Source organism: Spermophilus citellus, assembly GCF_964194105.1.
Source record: "Spermophilus citellus genome assembly, chromosome: 2".
In the NCBI taxonomy this organism is placed as follows: Eukaryota; Metazoa; Chordata; class Mammalia; order Rodentia; family Sciuridae; genus Spermophilus; species Spermophilus citellus.
The window spans coordinates 68,472,244-68,495,789 of record NC_138183.1 but is presented as its reverse complement, the minus strand read 5'-3'; the positions used below and the strand labels follow the sequence as shown (position 1 = coordinate 68,495,789).

The 23,546-nt window shown below is 37.2% G+C and overlaps 1 long non-coding RNA gene across 1 annotated transcript in view; it reads right to left on the bottom strand.

The window, feature by feature from the left end:
* Positions 1–12,142: 12,142 nt before the first annotated feature.
* The window catches only part of LOC308642992, a 152,506-nt gene continuing 141,102 nt past the window's right edge, over positions 12,143–23,546 (bottom strand). The window contains exon 7 of the long non-coding RNA XR_014020677.1: positions 12,143–12,302. This is a non-coding gene — a long non-coding RNA (uncharacterized lncRNA). The remainder of the gene's footprint in view (positions 12,303–23,546) is intronic.

Below are 23,546 nucleotides of genomic sequence, written 5' to 3'. Positions count from 1 at the left end.
TCTGTGTCTTGCAATTTTTATATCCACCAACCCATATTTTCTGACATCCCTCAGCTTTTCTTTTGCCCCATATTTTCTTCTATCTCCCAGAATATGAACTCAGATGTGAGCTGCTGTATCAAATCCAAAACTTTCAGTGGTCTAACACAGTACAAGTTTATTTCTTGCTCCTGTAAGAATCCTCCCTGGACAGTCAGTGGCTTCCTTCCACGTGAGAGTTCAGAATGTAGGTCTCTCCATAGTTATTGCTTTTACCATTCCCTGGGGATTCAGAAGGCTTGGCAGCCAGTGAAAAGGGAAAGTACAGAAAAGATCCCTGCTACTTAAAATCCCCACCTGCACATCCAGTAGTAGGAACCTGACACATGAACACACTGACTGTCATTTCTATCTCTATGTACCTAGGTAAGGGAAGAAGCACCAAATTTTGTTAGAAAGCTAGCCACCTTGGTCACACCCAAAAGATTTTAACTCACCCCTGCTCCCGTCCCTTGTCTAATTTAGTTGCTTCTTCTCTTACTTGATAGTGACTGATCTTTGAAACAGTTACAAACACTTTCATTGATCTGGATTAGATATTGAAAAAGGAAAGGATTCCTCCAATGCATAAACAACAGAAAGAGGACAATTCACAAGCTTTCCATCACAAGATAAAACCATGGCTATTTTGCAGCTATGTAGCAAAGGGCACCTGACTGAGAGACAGGCTTCAAAGTTTCATATTTCAAATTCTGGCTTCATCAATAACTTACAGCATAACTTAGGAAAAATGTGTATTTGGATTCTTTGCTCAATTTTTTTGCATAAATTTAAATGAAATGTGTATTTTGTTTTATCATTTACTGTTGTAAAAATGTTTTTTACAATTTGATTTTTATTCACAGTACATTTGGGGGGCACATTTCCATGTCAAACACATGTATCCATGTAATTTTAAGAAATGACCATGTCACATTATATCTTTCTTTAGCTTTCTTTTCCATTTAAAAATTTTTTTTAAAATTTATTTATATATTTTTAAAATTTGTTTTAATTAGTTACACATGACAGCACAATGACCTTGACATATCATACATTTGAATTAGATGGGATATATTACAATTCTTATTACACATATAGAGCTCAATTTTTCATATCTCTAGTTGTATACAAAGTATATTCACACCAATTCATGTCTTTATACATGTACTTTGGATAATAATGATCATCACATTCCACCACATTTATAACCACATGCCCCATCCCTTCCCCTCCAACCCCCTTACCCTATCTAGAGTTTGTCTATTCCTCCCATGCTCCCTCTCCCTACCCAACTATGAATCAGCCTCCTTGTATCAAAGAACACATTCAGCATTTGTATTTTTAGGATTGGCTAACTTCACTTAGCATTATGTTCTCTAATTCCAATCATTTACCTGTAAATGCCATGATTTTATTCTCTTTTATTGCTGAGTAATATTCCATTGTGTATATATGCCACATTTTTTTATCCATTCCCCTATTGAAGGGAATCTAGGTTGGCTCCACAGTCTAGCTATTGTGAATTGTGCTGCTATAAACATTGATGTGGCTGTGTCCCTGTAATATGCTGTTTTTAAGTCTTTTGGGTATAGACGGAGGAGAGGGATAGCTGGGTCAAATGGTGGTTCCATTCCCAATTTTCCAAGAAATCTCCTTACTGCTTTCATATTGGCTACACCAATTTGCAGTCCCACCAGCAATGTATGAGTGTGCCTTTTCCCCCACATCCTCGCCAACACTTATTGTTGTTTGTATGCATAATAGCTGCCATTCTGACTGGAGTGGGATAAAATCTTAGAGTGGTTTTGAATTGCATTTCTCTAATTGCTAGTGATGATAAACATTTTTTTTTCATGTATTTGTTGATTGATTGTATATCTTCTTCTGAGAAGTGTCTGTTCAGGTCCTTAGCCCATTTATTGATTGGGTTATTTGTTTTTTTGGTGTTTAGCTTTTTGAGTTCTTTATATACCATAGTGATTAATGCTCTACCTGATGTGTGAGTGGTAAAAATTTGCTCCCAAAATGTAGGCCCTCTATTCACCTCACAGATTTTTGTTTTGCTGAGAAGAAACTTTTTAGTTTGAATCCATCCCATTTATTGATTCTTGATTTTAATTCTTATGCCACAGAAGTCTTATTAAGGAAGTTGGGGCCTAATTCCACATGATGGAGATTAGGGCCTACTTTTTCTTCTAGTTGACATAGGGTCTCTGGTTGTATTTGTAAGTCCTTGATCCACTTTGAGTTGAGTTTTGTGCATGGTGAGAGATAGGGGTATAATTTCATTTTGTTGCTCATGGATTTTCAGTTTTCCCAGCACCATTTGTTGAAGAGGCTATCTTTTCTCCAGCATGTTTTTGGCACCTTTGTTTAATGTAAGATACTTGTAATTTTGTAGGTTAGTTCTATGCCCTCTATTCTGTACCATTGGTGTACCAGTCTGTTTTGGTGCCAATATCCTGCTGTTACTGTTGCTTTGTAGTGTAGATTAAGGTCTTGTATAGTGATGCCACCTGCTTCACACTTGCTGATAAGGACTGCTTTAGTTATTCTGGGTCTCTTGTTTTTCCAGATGAATCTCATGATTGCTTTTTCTATTTCTATGAGGAATTCCATTGGGGTTTTGATCGGAATTGCATTAAATCTATATAGTGCTTTTGGAAGTATGCTCATTTTCATAATATTAATTCTGCCTATCCAAGAGCAAGGTAGATCTTTCCATCTTCTAAGGTCTTCTTTGATTTCTTTCTTTAGGGTTCTATAATTTTCATTATATAGATCTTTCACCTGTTTCACTAAGTTGATTCCTAAGTTTTTTTTTTTTTTGAGGCTACTGTAAATGAGGTAGTTTCCCTCATTCCCCTTTCTAGAATTTGTCACTGATATATAGAAATGCCTTTGATCAGCTACTTTGCTGATATTATCTACTAGTTCTAGAAGTTTTCTGGTGGAACTTTTAGGATCTTCTAGGTATAGAATCATATCATCGGCAAATAGTGCCAATTTGAGTTCTTCTTTTCCTATGTGTATCCCTTTAATTTCTTTCTTCTGTCTAGTTGCTCTGGCCCGTTTTTCAAGAACCATGTTAAACAGAAGTGGTGCAAGAAGGCATCCCTGTCTTGTTCCAATTTTTAGAGGGAATGCCTTCAATTTTTCTCCATTTAGAATGATGTTGGTCTGGGGCTTAGCATAGATAGCCTTTATGATGTTGAGTTATATTCCTGTTATCCCTAGTTTTTCCAGTGTTTTAAACATAAAGGGGTTCTGTATTTTGTTAAATGCTTTTTCTCAATAGAGGGTGCTTAGAAAATTGTATGACCCTTACAAAAACAAACAAACAAACAAAAAACAACAAAAAATCTGGCTGGTGGATATTCAGTTTTCATTCTCATTTCTATTGAGATGATCATATAATTCTTATCTTTAAGTCTATTGGTGTGATGAATTACATTTATTGATTTCTGTATATTGAACCAACCTTGCATCCCTGGGCTGAATCCCACTTGATCGTGGTGCACGATCTTTTTGATATGTTTTTGTATTCAATTTGCCAGAATTTTATTGAAAATTTTTGCATCTATGTTCATTAGAGATATTGATCTGAAGTTTTCTTTTCTTTTTTTTTTATGTGTCTTTGCCTGATATTGGAATCAGAGTGATATTGGCCTCATAGAATGAGTTTGTAAGTGCTGCCTCTTTGTCTATTTCCTGAAATAAATTGGGTAGTATTGGTATTAGTTCTTCTTTATAGGTCTTGTAGAACTCAGCTGTGTATCCATCCAGTCCTGGACTTTTCTTGGTTGTAGACTTTTGATGGTGTCTGCTATTTTGTCACATGAAATTGATCTGTTTAAATTCTGTATATCATCCTGATCCAATTTAGGCAAATTATATGACTCTAGAAATTTGTCAATGCCTTCAATATTTTCTATTTTATTGTAGTACAAGTTTTCAAAATCCTTTCTAATTATCTTCTATATTTCTGTAGTCTCTGTTGGGATATTTCCTTTTTCATCATGTATGTTAGTGATTTGAATTTTCTCTCTCCTTCTCTTCATTAGCATGGCTAAGGGTCTGTCAATTTTATTTATTTTTTTCAAAGAACTATCTTTCTGTTCTGTCAATTTTTTCAATTGTTTCTTTTGTTTCAATTTCATTGATTTCAGCTCTGATTTTAATTATTTTCTGTCTTATACTGCTTTTTTTCCTGATATTACACTTAAGTCTTTAATACATTTTTACCTAATATTTGGCCGGCGGATATTCAGTTTTCATTGTTTGTTTGTTTGTTTGTTTGTTTTTTGTTTGTTTTTGTAAGGGTCATACAATTTTCTAAGCATCCTCTATTGAAGATATAATCCTTTCCCCATCACATATTCTTGGCACACTTGTCAAGATTAGTTGACCATATATAGTTTTTGAATAAATGTTTCTTCGTTTGCTATAGGCCCTTATATAATTCACCAATACTTTAAATAGTTGCTAGGTTTTTTAAATGATTATACCAGTTAAGGCTCTTTTGTAGGGAAGCAGGTCTATAGAGTTCCCCATACTTCCCCTCTGGAAATCATATCTTTATAATTATCTTTAGATGAAACTTAACCGATTAGGGTAAAGGAAATAAATTAATGAAAATACAAAGAGAATAAACCTGAAGTGTAACTAATTGGGAGATTAGTGGTAATTAGTATTTACAGATAGGTTTATTTGTAGCTCATTAACTGAAAACTTGCTTCATTTGTTTTGTAGCTCATTAATCAGAAAACTATGTTGAGTGATAGGGCTCTAATGTGGTTTGACTTTTTAAATAAATTCCAAGATTTGGATATCAAATTGCAGTGGAGCATTAAATAACCACTTCAGGGGATTGAAGAATTGGTGATTATGTGAATTTTCTATAATGCAAATAATTTACTATCTCAAATGTCAGTGCTCTTATATCCCCAGTAACTAGATGGGTCATAATATATCTGCTCTGTACCAAATCACATGTTTGCAGAGCTTGCATAGTAAGAAATTATTTTATTTTATAGAACATATAATGTCTGATTTAATTAACTAAGAAATATGTACCGAGTATCCACTGCTTAGAAAGTCACTGTGTTAGAAGACACAGATAATTCAACAAATGTATAACAAGGAAACTGTCTCCAAGAAACTAATCATTGAAATGGTAATATATCCTCTAAAAATAATTTTAGAGTCAACATTTTTTAATGACAGCTGAGTGGTACAGAGGGATTCAGAAGTGTATTAGGCCCTTTAGGTTTGGAGTTATATTTTCTGTTACAATAATGCCTTCCAACAAGAGCAGTCTTTTCACCTTTATTCTCATAAAATTTGGGGCAGGGCTCAGTGGGGAGGATTTCTCTCTATTTCATGAGGTATTATCTGGGGAGTGGTCAGGATGGGGTTGATGTTTAAGGCTGGGAATTTGCTTTCAACATGTTCCTTCATCTAACTACTTAAAATCACCAAAAAGTTCTTTGATTCTCTTTGATTGATTTATTTATATACTCCTGAGCTACTGATGAGAGTTACTGCTTCATAAAGCTCTAGGATGTAGTCTCCAGAGGGAACCACCTTCATCTCCTGATCATCATCAGTGGTGGAAGGAGGCTCAGTGGTGCTAAAGATGCTGATACTTTGGCTAGGAGTGTCGACAGGCACTGTTGTGAGACCATGAAAGGAAATTCTCTGAGGAGGTAGGTTTAAATTCAAACACAGGGTGCATTCTCTGCAGGTCAGTGGTCCAACCTGCCCCCTACTGAGCACTGGCCTTAACATTGATGAGAAATTAGACAGTTAGTAGACTTCAGGTGAAAATTGGATAATACAGTGGAGAGAGTATGAGTCTTGGGAGTCTATTTGAGGTGGGTTTGCATCCATGCTCTGCACATACATTTGTCACTTACATTTTTCCCAATAGAACTTTGTCTTTTTCCTTGTCACTTTTTCTTTTTAAATCATTGAGTGTTATAGAGAGAGCTGAATGAAATAAATTAATACATCCAGTAGAACCTGAACATTGCAGGTATTCAAAATAAAATAGCCAATCATGTTCTTTCCTATCTTATCCCTACGAGAAATGGAAAGTGATGAAACTCCAAGGCCTCCAGCCAATTATTGAGTCCAAAATTATATCATGTCTCTCCTATTCCTATGGAAGTAGCTGAGGGGGGATAGAGTCTAGGAAAATTGCTAGTAGAGTAATAAAATGGTAGAGGCAGGCCCTGTGCCTGTGAGAGCCAGGAAGCACACTGTTACATGGAGATGCACTTGCAATTGATGCTACCCAATTCTAAGAGCTTTAGAGATCAGAATTCCCACTCTATGTATTTCAGTAGTTACTCCAGGACACATTATCATAAAACTAGTAAAAGAATTGTAGTCACAAAAGATTTTGTTTCTGCAAAAAAGGTTTTCAACATAAGTTTCCTCCACCTTATGTGTAAAAGATGCAAGCCAACTTTCTCTTAAAAATCCACTGCTTGATTAATTTTCCCTCTCCCCAGCTCTACCTGTAATAGCCAGATGTTTTGGGTATCACTTTGCAATTCAAAATCTGAGACTTTCATCGATGCTTCTTGATTTGATGTTCCAGGTGGCTGAGAAGAAAATGGACTTTAAGCGATTACTTGTGGCTTTGAAAGGTCATGATCTACTTCCTTCAGCAGGCTGGAGAATGTCAATCTGCATCTGAACTTTATGCCTCACATTTTTCTGATTATGGATACAAATCATCTGACAGTGGTAGTTGCTCATTCTCAGGCATATCCAATGCTAAGTTAGGATAGGGCTCAATGCTGATGGGCACTTCTGTGATTGGCATTCTAGAAGTGCATTTGTTTCAGTTCTATTCTGCTTTTCTTCCTCAATTCCAACATCAAAAGAACTTAAAAACTTTGGCTGATGGACAGAGCAGAAAGCTATTCTTTACTTATATATAATCATTTATACATGTTGAGCTCACAAATTTTGCCAATCTTCCCTAGTTCAAATTTTGCATATAATTAGTTTACTAGATAATGTATCTGACACGTTTAAAGAAAAATATTGCAAGAATAATGAGCATGAATATTTGAAACATATAATGAAAATTTCAAAATTCATAAAGCTGTTATTATTTTGACATCACATCAAATCATTGACCTAAGGAACACTTTGATCATTATCATTATGAAATATTATTTGCATCTAAAGTGTAGTACAGATAGAAATATAATGAAGATGTTTTTCACATATACTACATTGTTAATAGGTTCCAGCTCAATGAAGTAAATTCAGATGTTTAACAAACATTTATTAAGAGTCTATTTTATGTCACACCGTGAACTGGCATGGCACTGCAGTTAAAAGGCCTAAATCTAGTTGAATGTACAGAAAACAAATTTTATATACACACATAAAATAATTATAGATTGTAATTTGCACTCTGAAGAAAGCAGTGTGCCAGGACAATGAAGTTTACGAGGTGATCTTCTTTAGGTAGAACAGTGAAGGCCACATTTGAGATGAGGCCGATGAATAAGAAGCCAGACAACTGAAGAGTGTCAGGAAGAGTATTTCAGGTAGAGGAAAACCAACATTGAATTGTGTCAGAGGAAGAGAATATGGCCTGGTGTGACTAGAGAAGAATGGGCGAGCCGTGTTGGGATGACACCAAGTATATTTTCTGATTGTCCCTACACAAGGAGCAGGAGACTTAGAGAGTAATTGTTGAGACAAACAGAAGCAATAAATGACAAAACTTGGCCTGAAATTCTGGTCTTCTAATTGAAATAGCAAGCCTATTCTCTTATTTAAAGACAGGAAGATAAGGGAAGAGATGGCCCAATGAGGCAAAAATCATTTTTCCTGGCCCCTTCATACTTGATGTAATGCTACACATGAGTTTATTATATCCCTTCCTACTTTATCCAAAAGAATATTGGCAAAGACAGTTCTAGTATAATAAAAATGAGAGGAAAAATGACAAACTAAAATAGAGAGGAATATTATTTTAAAAATAAGTGAAAATCACTATGACGATGGCAGAACAACATAATATTTTTAACAGTAGCACTAGATTAAGACGCTCTTCAACTTTGTTGCACACTGGAATCTACATGGAATTTCTTTAGTCATTACTAGTATCATTCAGTTTGTAAAATACAAGCAAATTGACATACATCTAGGAATTCTGGCTTCTGTATTTGTTGGTATTTTGTCTTGACTTTGAGGTAAAATTATTTTAATTATTAAGTTACAGCAGATGTTTCTGGAAAATGAACTCTTAAGCTACCCGGGGATGAACACCATTAAAGGAGGGACATGCTGCTACCTCAAAAATTATAAGGAAACTCACCAGAGGGGAAAAGAGATGGGATATTGTCATCCACAAACTCACCAACACGAGAGATGGGGTACCAATGGTAATTATAAGGGTTGTGGAGTTTGCATGCTTAACCTAACCAACCATTAATTCAGAGCATAATATTCCAATAAAAAGCCCTCTCCGACAGCACTCAGAGACCCTTGACTACTAAGAAGAAAGCAGATTAGGCCCAGGACCTGCTTATGAGAGTCAAGTTGCAGAGAAGGTAAGCCCTATTAGATCTCATAGTCAAATCAAGGCCTTGACAGGGAAAAAAATAGGACCCTAAGACATGGACTGAGGAAATGTAGGTGGCAGAATTTGAGAAACCAAAGTCCTCATAATCCTTAAACTTTCTGGGCTTGTTGAAGTGGCCCACTACTTTTTGCCTAAAAATACTGTAGAGGCATCCCTTCAGCAAGATGCCTTACAAAATAATAATATTCCTTCCTCAAGATTTGTCCCCTCTTCCCCTCAAGACATTAACTTTGTTGGATTGGCTAATGTACAACCAGAAAACAATTTTACGCAAAGCAACTTTTTATATACTGTTTTCACTTTCTGTATCAAAAGTGGTGTTTCTGTTGCTCAACACATTTTGAAACTCCGTTTGTGCAAAGTTTTCACATTTGCAGTGCTTTTATGGCTCTAAATGTGTATAATATGACATTTTGTGATGAATGAATGATTAAAAGCTCTGGAAGTTCAAGATCAGATCTGCACATTTCTGTGACCTCCATCCAAATAGGTCCTTTCAATGACAATTAAATATAGTAATTTAGTTCTTAAATGTCCTGTGCATGTCAGGCTATTAAGGAGAAAACTAGTTTTTTTTTTTCCTGACTCTACTCTTAGGTCTGCTGTAATACACCAAGGTCTCCTGGGATAGTTACTCTGTTTTACTTATTAGGAGCGTATGCTATTTTGTTGGATAAAGTAAAGCATCCACATGCCAAATATAATTTTACAAAGTTCTTTGGTATGACAGATGCTACACAAATAAAAGAAGACACTTGAAATAAATGACAACATACAAGAAAAGCTTCCTTTAGAGCTTTTCAAATCTGGGAAAGACTGTTAGGGAGAAAAGAATTCCGTGGAAACAGTCTGTGGTTCAGCCTCTTTACTGGGCCAACCTTTCTTATATTGAGCCATATTGAGCAATCCATCTACATTGTTTCAGAGAGTATGGAAACATATTTAGGTCACCTGTGGAATAGCTCATGATTTTTTAGTTAGCATCAGAGGATGGGAATTGTCCCAACTTGCTTTGTCAGTGCAGGAAGCACTCAATAAATATTAGGTGAAATAAATTCAGGTCAGACTATGTTCCCAGTGCTAGGTTACTAAGATAAATAAGACACATTCTACCCTGGAGGAACTCACAGTTTGGCAGAAAAATCAGAGAAGCACACAAAAGAGGATAATAAAATATGATATAAGCAAGTTTCTTTGGGAATCTAGTAATGAGTAAGATTGATTGTTCAATGGAATCGGGCAGGGTTCACAGGAAAGGTGACATCCTTTGAGACCCTCTAGGCAGAGAAGCCAGGAGAGAAGTGGGAGAGGAGGGGGAATTCTAGGAGGCATCTATGAGATCTTGATGAGTGAAAGCACTGAGTACGTGCATGGCTCTCTACAGACTGGTGGGAATGAAGCATGAAGATGCTGAAAAGGGGACAATAAATTAGATCTGGAAAAGCAGGTTGAGGTTGGGTTGTCAAAAGCATTATAAATCATGCAAAGGAATTTGAATTTCATTTTCCCCACTGAAAAAATCAATGCTTGGAGCTCCAAATTGCCTATAGAACTGAGTTTTCCAAAGGCTATTCCTGAGCGTGTTAGTTCTATAGGTGTTAATAGGTGCTGTACCATGACCCATGTAGCTTTTAGTTGAAGGTAAGAGAATAATTATCTGGGACAGATAGCAGGGACTTGTGGTGGTAAAAAACAACATCCATAGAGAATTTCCTGAAATGTGCACAGTTCTTCTGACCCTTGTGTATGTTAAACCAATTTCACCTGCATACCTAGACCCAATAGTTTACCACCTCCTTTAGAAAGGACTTTGCCATTCTGCTCTTCATCAAGATGGCATTGGCCTATACTTAGAACTGTAATAAGAAAGATTTTGATGCAACATATATGGTGCCTCATTTAAAAAGCCAGTTGGTGTCTTAAAGTATGTGTGTGCTTTAATTGATGGTGTGTCAATTTTTACTCTAAACACTAGGAAGCTTAGAGCCAAATTTGTACCTCATCTCCAAGTAAGAATATATAGCACATGTGTTATGGTTTAGGTATAAAGTATTCCCCAAAAGCTCATGTGTGAGACAATACAAGAAGGTTTAGAGATGAAATGATTGGGATTATAAAATCCTTAATCTAATCAGTATAGTACTCCCTTGGATAGAGATTAGCTGGGTGGTAACTATAGGCCAGTAGGGTATGGCAGGAGGAGGTGGGACATTAGGGTTGTGCATTTGGGGTTTATATGTTTGTCAGTGGTGAAGGGTATCTCTCTCTGCTTCCTGGTGCGATGTCCTTAGCTACTTTCCTCCACCACACTTTTCTGCCTCACCTGGGGTCCAGAGCAATGGAAACAATCATCTATGCATTGAGACCACTGAAACCATGAGCTCTAAAATAACTTTTCCTCCTCTAAAATTGTTCTTATCAAGTCTTTTGGTCACAGCAGTGAAACAGCTGATAATAACAGCATGTATTTTTGAGTAATGACTGAACCCAGCATTTTATCTGACTTACTTCATTTGTATTCCCTTTGCTATGATGCTTTCATCTATTTATATGATCCTATTGCACGCATTTTTAACCTCTCTCTCTGATACTTTTGAGGTGAAAAGCTGAGATCAAGAGAGATAATGAATGTACATCATTTACCACAACACCTGGCATGCAGTACATACCAACTCAAGATTTGTTTCTGTTATGCTGATTTTTATCAATCTTATCCACTTCATTGCAGAAGTATAAAAGCAGCATATCCAACTGTCAGAAAAGTTTCTTCAATTCTGTTTTCATGGCCTCAAGTTCCATTAAGCACTTAAGTAAATGGACAAATATTAAGTTGAGTAATTACCAAATGAAAGGACCTAAACCCTGTGTCATGAAAAAGAGTTGACATCAGTTATTTCATTAGCTATTACTACTGTAAATTACCTTTGTTCAGAAAATACAGTCATTAGGAGCTCTAAGTACTCACAAAACAGGGAAATCACTTCTAGGTCAAGAGTTCTAGGAAGTCTTCCCAGCAAAGGTGAGATTTGAACTAGACCTTGAAGGATGAAGAGAATTCATCTAGGCAGAAAGGAATATGGAAGCTCAATAAAATAAGGTAGAGAGGAAGGGGAGATACCATCAGAAGAAGACCTCATGAGAATATGAGATTCATAAAGGGAACCAGTGGGTGGCTGACCAGACAAAAGTTCCTGTCCTCTCCTTCCTCATTGTTCACATTTCAGCATTAATGCCCTGCTCCATCATGGGTCCTCTCATGAAAGAAAACCCAATGCTGTTCTTTGAGAGGCCTCTGAGCCCTCTTCTGTATCCTTTATCTGTTTTATAACCAATAAGAAAATTAACTCAGGTGTAGTAATTATAGGGAGCTACAGACACCTTGTCTACTCTCCCATGAAATTCCTACACACAAACAACTGTGTTCTATTTTGGAAAGTTGAATACTTAGCAAAGAAAGTACAGGAAGTGTGAAATGAGAAGGGGGGGGGGGCAGCAGAATTCCCATCTGTGCAGACACTAAAAGCCTTTTATTAGGGAACGTGAGAGAGAAATCTGGTGAGTTCTTGCAGCGATGACTGGACTGGTTCCAAGATGCAGGCTCTACATGGCAGTGGCCAATATGGCTGATGCCATTCAAAGGTCAGGGTTCCCAGGTTCCTCCACCCTGTTTAAAGAGAAGAAAATGTATTGTTTTAAAAATGTTTCAGAGTCTGATATTTCTAGAACATTAAATATTTGGAGGAAAAGGTTCAAAGATGTTCATTTAGATAATTAATAATAATCCTTATACCAAAGAGGAAAATCAATTTAAAACTGTAGTGGTGAAATGTGAGCCAACAAGGTCTGTGGAGGATTTGATTGATGTGCACAGGCCAGTAAGTTTATGTCCATTGTTGACAGAAGCCTTAAAAGCTGAAGGATGAAGATAACCAGCTAAGAGTAAAATTCCAATTCTGATTTGTTTATTTATACTCTGACTTATGCCAAAATTATTTGAGCTTGCCAAAATTTAAGCTGAGAAATTAAACTTCTCAGAAACTCAAAGAACACCTACTTATATTATTGAGTATCTTATTTCTTAAAGCAAACACTAAACTCAGTTCAAGGAGTTTTGTTGTTGTTGTTGTTGTTTTTTTCCATTTTGTCCTTTGACACCATCCTCAGAGTGAAAAGAGCATTCACCAAACCAAAAGTTCACTTGAGTCAAACCTATGCTCTCTATTTCTGTCCTAAATACCACAGAAAAATATGCTTCACAAAGGGAACGTTTTTAATTAAAACTTTTATTGAAGTATAAGATAAAGATATGTACACAGATCACAAATATATAACGAGATACATTTTCACACTGTAGGGAGGTTACACTCAAATTGATTTTGGAAGGATAAGAAACTATTGGCTGGGGGACAAAGTGAAGAACACAGAGGGACCATCATGTGGTGCATGAGAAAGCAGGTCACATCCTGAGCCCTGTGGTAGAGCAATAGAGGAAGACGGGAAATGTGTGGAGAAGATGAGGTCTGCGTAGGTAAGATGGAACTCCATCATAAAGGACCTTGCTTGTCATCTAGGGAATACATACACTATCTTGAATGTGATAGAAGCTACAGAATATTCTAGGGCCATGGAATGACAAGATTGACTCATTCATGTGGCTGTTTGGAGTCAGAACTGGACAAAGAAGCCAGAAATGTATAAAAGAAGCCTAGCAATTGGAAAACTACTAGAACAGAAGCTTTATCTGAAAAGAGGGGTGGAGTATGGTAACTTGTGATGGAAAGTAGGTGATTCTTTGAGAAAAGCCTGGATTTGACCCAACATTCACCCTAAGAATCTAGATGGCTTCTAATGGAACACAGAATATAGGGCAGAGGGGACAGGAGAAGAGTGTGTGTGTGTGTATGTGTGTGTGTGTGTGTGTGCATGTGTGTGTGTGTGTGTGTGTGTGTGTGTGTGCATGCTCACCACACATGCCAAGTTTCAGTGTGCAGAAACCATACACAGTAATTCATGCAGAAAGCTTCTGGGGCCAGTAGACCACCTGCTAATACCCAGCCTGGTGTAGGCAAGGAGACTCTGCTTGAAAGCGGAAAGGCCAAGCATATGTGAGGGACCTCAAGCCAAAGAGCTAATGCTGATAGTCTGAAAGCTCTGCCAGGATCTCACAGCAGCCCCCTGTCCCCTTTGGAGATCAAGATGCCAGACTGAGTGAAGATAACCCGCCCAGCTCTCTGCTGGATGCAAGAGAAGATTCGAGAAAAAGACTATCACTGATTGAAATTGTAAATTCAATAGGGATATTTTGTGTAAATGTACCTCATGTGATGGCTTGGTTGGAGCCCAGGAACTTAGTTTTAGGATTTCCTTTGGATACTCCACACAGCAAAGAGTTATTCAAGATGAAACAAAGAGATGTAATTAATTTAATAAGTTCAATTTTATATTTTAAAAAATTAATTTACTTTTATTTCTTCTAAATATAAAATTGGTAAACTATGATAAAGTATGAAAATCCATGAAAGTAGAAAATTTGTGCCCCAAATTCCATTGGCTAAAAAGATCTGTTATTGGGGGGATCACCCTTCCTTCCTCCTTTCTTCTCTACCTCTTGGTCTCCACAACCACCCCACCCCCCCACCCCTGACACACACAACTCTCCCCAATTCTCTATCTTTTCTGGATACCTATGCAAAATAGCTTTGTAATAGTTTATTCAGCATTTCTATATACCTGAGGCATATGGAAAGATGCCACATTCCCTGTAAAAGGAACCGGGAACTTGTGTCTGTCAGGTTTGGAGAATGCTGACTGTCACAAGAGAGAGTGCCCTGTAAATAGAACCAGATTTGAGCTGAATTTTGTGATCAGAATAAATTTATGGCAAGTCACTTCATTTCTCTTAGCTGTATTGTTCTCATCTATAAACTAAGGTAATATAATTATGACCTTCCTCACTGTTTTAATTCTCTTCTATTTAAGCTGAAGCCATTTTCTCCATCCTTCATTTCCAGAAAAGCTGGAGAAGACTGCAAGTTTCTCAGACACAGGTACCATAATCTTATTCAATATGTCCCTTAAAAAACAAAACTTCATGAATGAATGAGGCAGTAGTTGTTTGAATAACCTTGATGATTTCCTTTCATCAATGTACCCATGAGCTAAAAACAAAACAAAACAAAAAAACCCAGTGATAGAAAAGAGACCTTAAACTGGAACAAGTGATACATTCAATTTCTAAGAAGTTTGCCAGGATGAGGCAAAAAGGTGGATATTCATTGGTCGCAGGTGAGAATGACCAAAATAGGAGTTCTCAAAGACTATGAACAAAGCTTATATAACCACTCCAGGATGCAAATGACCAGTGTCTGACAACTGACACAGGAGAACCTAGGCTTGGCTTTGGCTCATAGCACCCTCAAGTGTGATAGTGTCAATGACTGATCATCTCTGGCCTCGTGAGACAATAAACTGATCAAATTGGTGGAACCAAGAGTATAACTAAAGAAGTTTGCTATGTCATCTATTTGAAGCCAGTATAACCATGAACAAATTTAAAGCGATAGGCCAAGTAGCTAGCCCACTCCCCTTGTACTCTTAGGCTGTTAGGAAAGAAAGTGACAGAGAAGACACTCTGCAGGAGCCCAGGGAAAGACTCTTGGAGGAAGTGACATTTTAGAAGAAACAAGAATATAGGAAAGAATAAGGCCACAAGTGAAGATATGAGAGAAGATTTTTCTAGCCAGAAGAAGAACTGATTCAAAGACATAAAGAGGACATGAGCTTGGTGTTTGTGAAATACAATCAAGGTTTAGTAGACCCAGAGCACAGACGGCCCTGAAAGCCATAGAGATATGGGGAATGGGGTGACAGAGAATTTTGCAAATATTTGATGAAGATATGATATGACTTACACTTCTAAAAGTTTGTTCTGGTTGCTACATAGAAGACTAGAAGCAAAGATACCAGGTAAGAAGCAATTGCAATAACCAGGAGAAATATCATGATATCTTTGTTAAAGTACTAGTCATGGAGCTGGATGCTGTGGCACATGCCTGTAATCCCAGAGGCTCAGGAGACTGAGCCAGGAGGATCACAAGTTCAAAGCCAGCCTCAGCAAAAGTGAGGCACTAAGCAACTCAATGAGACCCTGTCTCTAAATAAAATACAAATTAGGGCTGGAGATGTGGCTCAGTAGTCGAGTGCCCCTGAGTTCAATACCCAGTACCAGAAACAAAAACCAAAACCACAAAAAAAGGTAGTAGTCATGGAAATGCAGAGAAGTGGATGCATTTAAGATCTGATTGAAGGCAAGTTCAGGAGTGTTTGTAGATAAATAGCTTGTGTGGGTTAAGTGAAAGAGAGGATTCTTGGCTTGAGCAAGTGGGAAGAAAGAAGTATGTAAGCACTAGTTATGGTGTGTGATAATAGAAAGGAATTAACAGTTCCATAATGGCCACACAAAGTGTTAGATACCTCTGAACATCCACCTGAAGATGTCAAGTAGGCAACTAAAGTTAGAAAATTTGGAGGTAAAACACAGTGAAAAGTAAAGACCTGAGAGTCATCAGCATATGAAAATGGACTGGTTGGAATCAGATGAAGAGATCAGGTAGGTGTGAAAAGAGGAGATGAGTAAGGATTTTGAGGCTTTTTCACAGTAGGGGTCACATTGAGGAACTGGACCTAGCAAAGGAGAATGGGAAAAAGTGACCAAAGTGATAGGAGGTAGAAGAAACCTCAGGAGAATGTGGCATCCAGGGAAGCTTCTAGGAGCAGAATACCATCTAATATTTCAATGCTGCTAACAGGTCTAGTAAGATAAGAACAGAAAACCAAGAATTTGATTCTAGATAAAGGAAATCCTATTAAGGATCCACAACCACCATGTTCCTACAGCATTTAAGGACTTGGGAAAAAGCCCTTAATGATTAGTATATCCAAGAGTCTAGAAAATAAAATTGAAAGACAGGACTTTCTTATGTGACTGTTCTAAGATGCAGAAAATCTCAAGTATATGCAATATGAAGGCAAATAAACATCAGTTTTAGCAGTCATTAAGACAAGTAGCTTGAAGTACTTCAAGGTAAATGTAATTATCTTTTTTAAAAATATATTTTTAGTTGTAGTTGGACACAATACCTTTATTTTATTTATTTATTTTTGTGTGGTGCTGAGGATCAAGTAGAGCCTCACATGTGCTAGGCAAGCACTCTACCGCTGAGCCAAAACCCCAGTCCTGAAATGTAATTATCTTAATGAGCAGAATGAATCTACATGTAAAACTGCACATCAACAGGAAGTAAGAATTATATGTAAATTGGTACCAGTCCAGCAGTTAAGTTTAACAATAGCCATTATATAACTATTAGAGTCATGATCTCAATAGCTGATGTTTGGGTATATGACCCACTGAATAATGGTTCTGTTTGATAGAACCATCTTCATTTAGGACAAGAATCAGTGTAGCTTATTAGGGGTAGAGAAAGAACTCTGAGGACATAAGTCAGCATGAACCTAGAGCGGGAGCATGGGAAGATTAGATGAACTCTAGATAGGGCTAAGGGGAGGGAGGGGAAGAGAGGTGCAAGGGGGTAAAAAAAGATGGTGGAATGAGATGGACATCATTATCCTAAGTACATATATGAAGACACAAATGGTGTGAATATACTATGTATACAACCAGAGATATGAAAAATTGTGCCCTGTATGTGTAATATGAATTGTAATGCATTGTGCTTTCATATATAACAAATTAGAATTTAAAAAAACAGCAAGGCCTAGGGCAAATAACATTTTAAAAAGTGAAAAACAGTTCAGTAGTGGGGAGAGAAAAGAAGACAGACTAATATGACTGGGAGATAGAATGCTATTATAGAGATAGCAGGGTCCTAGGAATTGAAGTATCTATAACATTAAATTTTAAGTGGTTTGCATTGCTGTGATATAATATGTCTAAATCTTATCCAATCTTTTATAAAATTTATGCAAAAAAGTACCTCATGTTCTTAGAGAAAAGACCTATAGTTACTAACGTTTAGGAATTTCTGAATTAAAACACCCTATTCCTTACCCAAATATTCTACAGTGTACCTTAGAGTGGACAAGCCAAGTGCATAGAAATTCTATCAGCAATTTTATTTGTTTGTTTGTTTTTGTACCAGGGAGATTGTTTAGGGCCTCACTAAATTGCTGAGGCTGCCTCAGCCTCCTGAGTTGCTGGGATGACAGGCATGTGCCACCATTCCCATCTTCTATCAGCATTTTAAAACCTAACTGTTAAAATATGAACAGATAGCCTAGCACAATGTGACATGTAAGGAAACCCTTTAACATAAAAGATACAAACACCAACCAACGCAGAAGAAAGGACACACACACACACACACACACACACACACACACACACACCCCACACCAGAAAAAAGAAAACTATAATCAAACTTTACCCAGAAAAATAAGATGAATTACCTACCCTTAAAATAAGGGTAAGATGCTATTAAGAAAAAGGAATAAGCAGAGATTGTTATTAGAAAAAAGTGAGGGTGTTTAGAAATTTAATATGATAGCTGAAGTGTGTGTGTATGTGTGTATGTGTGTGTGTGTGTGTGTAAAATTTGGGAAATACAACTATGAAAACATCTCATAATCTTTTTTTTTAAGAAGTAGAAGAGATGAGACTAGAGGGCCAATGCAGGAATTCCAACATCCTACCAATAAGATTCAGAAAGAGAAAAACGTAAAAAGCACAATTACAGAAACATTTTTCTGAAGCACATAAGTCTCCAAATTGAAAAATCCTATTGAGCACCAACATAATAAAGGAGAAAAGACCCATGACTTCTGTAAACTTGCAATACACCAGGGAGAAATAAAAGTTTTCAAGAAAGGAAGCATTAAATTTCAGCACCATTTAATGTGCTGAAAACAGTGCCTTGAATAGTATGGGCTGTTTCAAGAGGTGAGAAAACACACAGAGAAAGCTGAGTACATTCACGTATAAATGGTCAAGTTATAAGAATGGCAGTGAATACCTCATTCGTGCTATCAATGGAGAATACAAACATTTTCTGACATTTAAGATCTAAAAACACATTGCCACCCATGCACCACTTCTCAAGAAGTTTCTACAAGATGAACCTCATCTGAAGTGAGCAATGAGATAAATCAGGAAAGAAGAAATGTTATTTAGAAGACAAAGAATCAGCACAGGAGGAAGATGAAAGAAATACCCTGCACAATAATGAAAATGAGTCTTAGTAGGATAATGGTGCTAACGATTAGAAAACAAGCAATCCAGATATAACCCAAGGGCAGAGACAGACAGGAGAAAGGTTCTTTCTCTCAACTCTGTCTCAAAATAAAAAGAGCTGAAGATGTGGCTCAGTGGTTAAGCACCCCTAAGTTCAATCCCCACTACCAAAAATAAATAAATAAACCAACCCCAATTGATTGAGTTATCTAGTACATTCACTAGTGTAGGCAGTTATATATCAAGAGGCCATATTGCTTGTACTTGGGAGCATGAAGGCAGAAGCCACACAGTTTGGTTGCCACACATTCCAGTTCTAGTCCTGCTTTTATTATCTTATATGAGCCAGTGCACTGCTCTGTGCTCGTGTTTCCCCTCTATAAACTATACATCATAGAGTTAACCTCAGAGATTAATTAAATACATTGATTAAACACATCACTATATTTAATATGCTGAATATTATAGGCAGTTGCAAAAGCTGATATAATGTAACATATACAGAGAAAACAGAGTACATTTTTCAAACAAGAAAATTATCAGTTCTTGGAAAGATAATAATTGAATAAGAAAAGACATGCAATAGTAGCATGTCTCTTGGCTCAGTAGTAAATATCTTCATTGTCAGAATAATGTAATATTGAAAATTAAAATGCAGGAAGGGTCCAAGAATGAAGAGAGAAATCTTTATCTAGCCTAAGAGGAAGTGAATAGGGGTAGCATTCTATTTAGAATGTGGAATTACATGTTAAAAGAATAGCTCAATAAGTTTGAAGTTTGCGCTGAAAGAGCAGAACTTGGCTAATTGTGGTCATTTGGTTGCCAAATAATAAATAGTAAATAAAATAATAAAGAAGAAAGTACGGATATGGGAGGATCAGGTGTTCCTGCAATAATCCACAGCAAAAAGTTCCAAGAGAGGCCTCAAGGTCAGGGTTGGTGGAACTACCTGTCCATCAAGGAGTATGCACTACTGGGAAATAATCCCGGAAGTGAAGAACTGCCCTCTTCAAGTATTCCGTTTCATAGGCCCATAACACAGCTCCCCGTTTCCTTGGAAGTTTTCCTTCCTGTATGGAAAAGGGACCCAGAGGCAAAGCCTAATTATGAGGTAGGGAAACTTTTTTTCTATTTTTTTTTTTTTTTTACTTCTATCACCTAAACATGAGTTAAATTGCCTTAATAATACAATCAATCTTTAAAGAAAAAAGAAAAAAATAAATTTTGGTCTGAAATTATTATACTTTTAAAGTAGGAAGTCCAGTCCTGAAACAAAACAGAATTTAAAAGCAGGCAACTGACATATAAATAAAGGAACAAATATCTCTGCTGTTCTCTGAAATGAAATGGATTCTGCCAAAGAACAATCCAAAGGATGAGAGAGAAGACATACAAGTTCTCCGTGTGAGGATAAAGCTGAAGGGAGTCTGATTGTGCCTGAGTCCCCTGTGCCCATTCAAAGCCAAGCCCAGCTGTGAACATCCCCATGACTGTGAACACTCAGCATCAAAGGCACTTTTCTCCATCAGTGATTCATCACCAGGGCGTGTGCTCATCCCTAAGCAGGCCGGTTGGAGGTACTCAGGGCCCACACTGTCTTAAGCCACAAGATCAGCTGGCTTGCAGGAAGTCCCTTCATTAGGTACTTCCCTGCCTGGGGGACAGATGTGTTTGGATTTCAATGAAAGAGCTGAAATTTCAATAACAAAACTAGAGACAGCTGCTCCAAAAATCCAGGGGGAGACCCGGGGGTCTTGGTGTTGTTTATTGTAACATGACAACACTCTTCTTGTTGCTGCCAACCCTTAGCAGAGGCCAAGGCCTCTGGTGCTGGGCCTGGAGATGATCATGTTTCCAGCTGTGTTCAGAAGAAGCAATATGAAACAGTCCCGGGACACCTGGCTTGGGACACAGAAACACTAAGAAACTACCTGAGAATCAGATCCTGCAAAATATAAGCCAATGGACATTGATGGTGATGGGAAGTGAAGCTTTTGTAAGAAGCAAAATAAATGTAGATGATTTTTTTCATGTGAAATTAATAGTAAATTGCCTTAAATGTATAGTTCCTGTGAATTTTGATGATTTCAACAATAAGCAGGAGCACTGAGTACTTAATTTCTGGTGCTTAATTTCTTTGAGCATTTCTCCACAAAACCAATTCATGTTAGCCAGTTCTCCTAGAAAAATATTTTGGTTTATGTTTTCACTTTCCTCCCCTAGGTTAGAGTTATGGTAAAAAGCAAAGGAGACTGAGGAAGGAAACAGACATTTATTCTCTATTTTGCCAAGTGCTGTCCTGTGCTGAGCATTGTTTTACTTTGATTACACAATCACAAAATTTTTTCGTAATTCTTAGCAAGGCATTATTATGATATTCATTTTAAACATGAAAAAATTGAAAATCAGTTTACAATATGTCTAAATAACCAGGCTAATAAGTAGTAGAGCTGAAATGAAATCTTTCTGAATCTTAAATCTATGCTGATTTTGATATCTGCACTCTTGTGTTCATCACAACATTGTTCACAATAACCAAGAGATGGAATCGATTTAAGGGTTCATCGACAGACAAGTGGATAAAAAAGTGTGGCACATATACACAGTAAAAAGTTATTCAGTCTCAAAAAAAAAAAAAAGAGAGATGGAAGGCCAAGGGGTGTGGTGCACACCTGTAATCCCATTGGCTCAGAAAGCTGAGGCTGGAGGATTGCGAGTTCTAAAGCTAGCCTCAGCAATTGAAAGGCACTAAGCAATTCAATGAGACTCTATCTCTAAATAAAATACAAAAACAGGGCTGGGGATATGGCTCAGTGGTTGAGTGCCCCAAGTTCAATCCCTGGTGACACCCCCTATCCCCACAAAAAAAAAAAAGAGGAAATTCTGTCATTTGAAACACAATAAGGATAATGTATGCAAAGTGAATAAGCCCATCATATAAAGACAAATATCATGTGATCTCACATATAAATGGAATCCCAAAAGCTCAAACTTGCAGAAGCAAGATTTAGAGGGGTGGGTACCAGGGGCTGAGGAGAGGGAGAAGAACTTGGGGAGATATTGGCCATAACATACATTTCAGTTTGGCAGAAGGAATAAGTTCAAGAGATCCCCTGCACAACATGGTGACTATGGCTAACCACAATGCTGTGTGTACTTAAAAATGAATAAGAGAATACAGGTGTGTTCCTACCACACAAAAAAATTTAGTATTTGATTATCTTGATTTAATTATCTTGACTGAGCCTTTCCACAATGTATAGCTATTTCAAATATATTATACATCATAAATACATACAATTTTTATTTGTCAAGTTAAAAGAGTAAATGATAATTTAAAAAGTGAAAATAAATGAGGAAAGAAAAAAATCTATTCCCTTCCTTTTATACCATGTTCCTTCTGATAAACCCCAAACCCAGACCTTTGTTTTCTCTCACACAGTGAGGCAGAGTCAGAGCTAATAAAAACAATGCATCCCTTTATCCCTGTAAGCCATGTAGAAGAGTTCATGATTCAAACGTGAGAGTGAATGTGCTTATTTCTAGTTTATCAATTAAGATTCCTGCTGCAACACATTTTTCTTTTTTGCCAAGTATTTAAAAATCTTCTTTATTCATTGCTTCTCACCTTGCCCAACTAAAATTGGCAAGCACTGTTATCCTCAGTTAATAACCCAAGTTACCCAGGGAATAGCCTGGATTAGAAGCTGTGATACCCAAAGCTCATGGATAAGTGTTCTGTCTCCTATCTAGACTCAATGAATAATTCAGAGATCTAGTGGGTGGAAATCCAGTTAGGAGTCTGGCAAATTTGATTGCTTTTGAGCTGTGGCAGCCAGGACTCTACTTCTGTCCCCTCCCTAATCGCTTCTCCTTAGGGGAAATCCTCTCATTCCCCAATCCCTTAAGAGTTGGTATAACATAAGGTGATGGTCCCAGCCCTCTTCCTGATTCTCTTTATTCCAAAAAAGTATTTGAGCTCCTATTATATGTGCAGGCTAAATGCCTGTTGGCTTTGGGGTCTATTTCTGGCTCTTCCCCTAATGACCTGTTAGCTTCTGGTTACTTTACAACCCTGTCCAGACAGGTCCTGTCATGATTCTGGGGGTCAGACAATGGGTTCTAATGATACACTTTCTTCCCTATCCTTCCAGCCCCAGGGAGATATCATCTTCTAGTTGTCACTAACCTCTGGTCCCCTCATAGCTCCTTCTGGATTCTCAGATTTCCCATCACCCTTTTAACCAACTATCTATATTATATAGCCATCTGTTTGAAAGACCTAGAGGGCTATTTTCCTGGCTGGATCCTGAGGGACACAAACAGCATTCTCAGTGACAAGCTATAGAAACCAACCCTGAAATTTTAGCAGGAAATAAATGTATTACAAAAGATATCAGAAAGCTTTAAGAATCTCTAAGAGGACCACAGTACCAGTAACAGAGAAAGAGAAGAACGCTGCTCAAAAAAAAAAAAAATCTCCAAGCAGAACTTTTCCATGAAGTCACTATCACCACCATGCTTAATGTCGAGGGTTGTACACAGGTGCTTTTGACTCTAGATTCTGGAAGCTACCATTAAAATTGTGGTCTCTGCCATCATCTATCAACTGAATCAATTCTGGCAGTTTCCTACCTCTTTATGATATTAGCTTCCAAC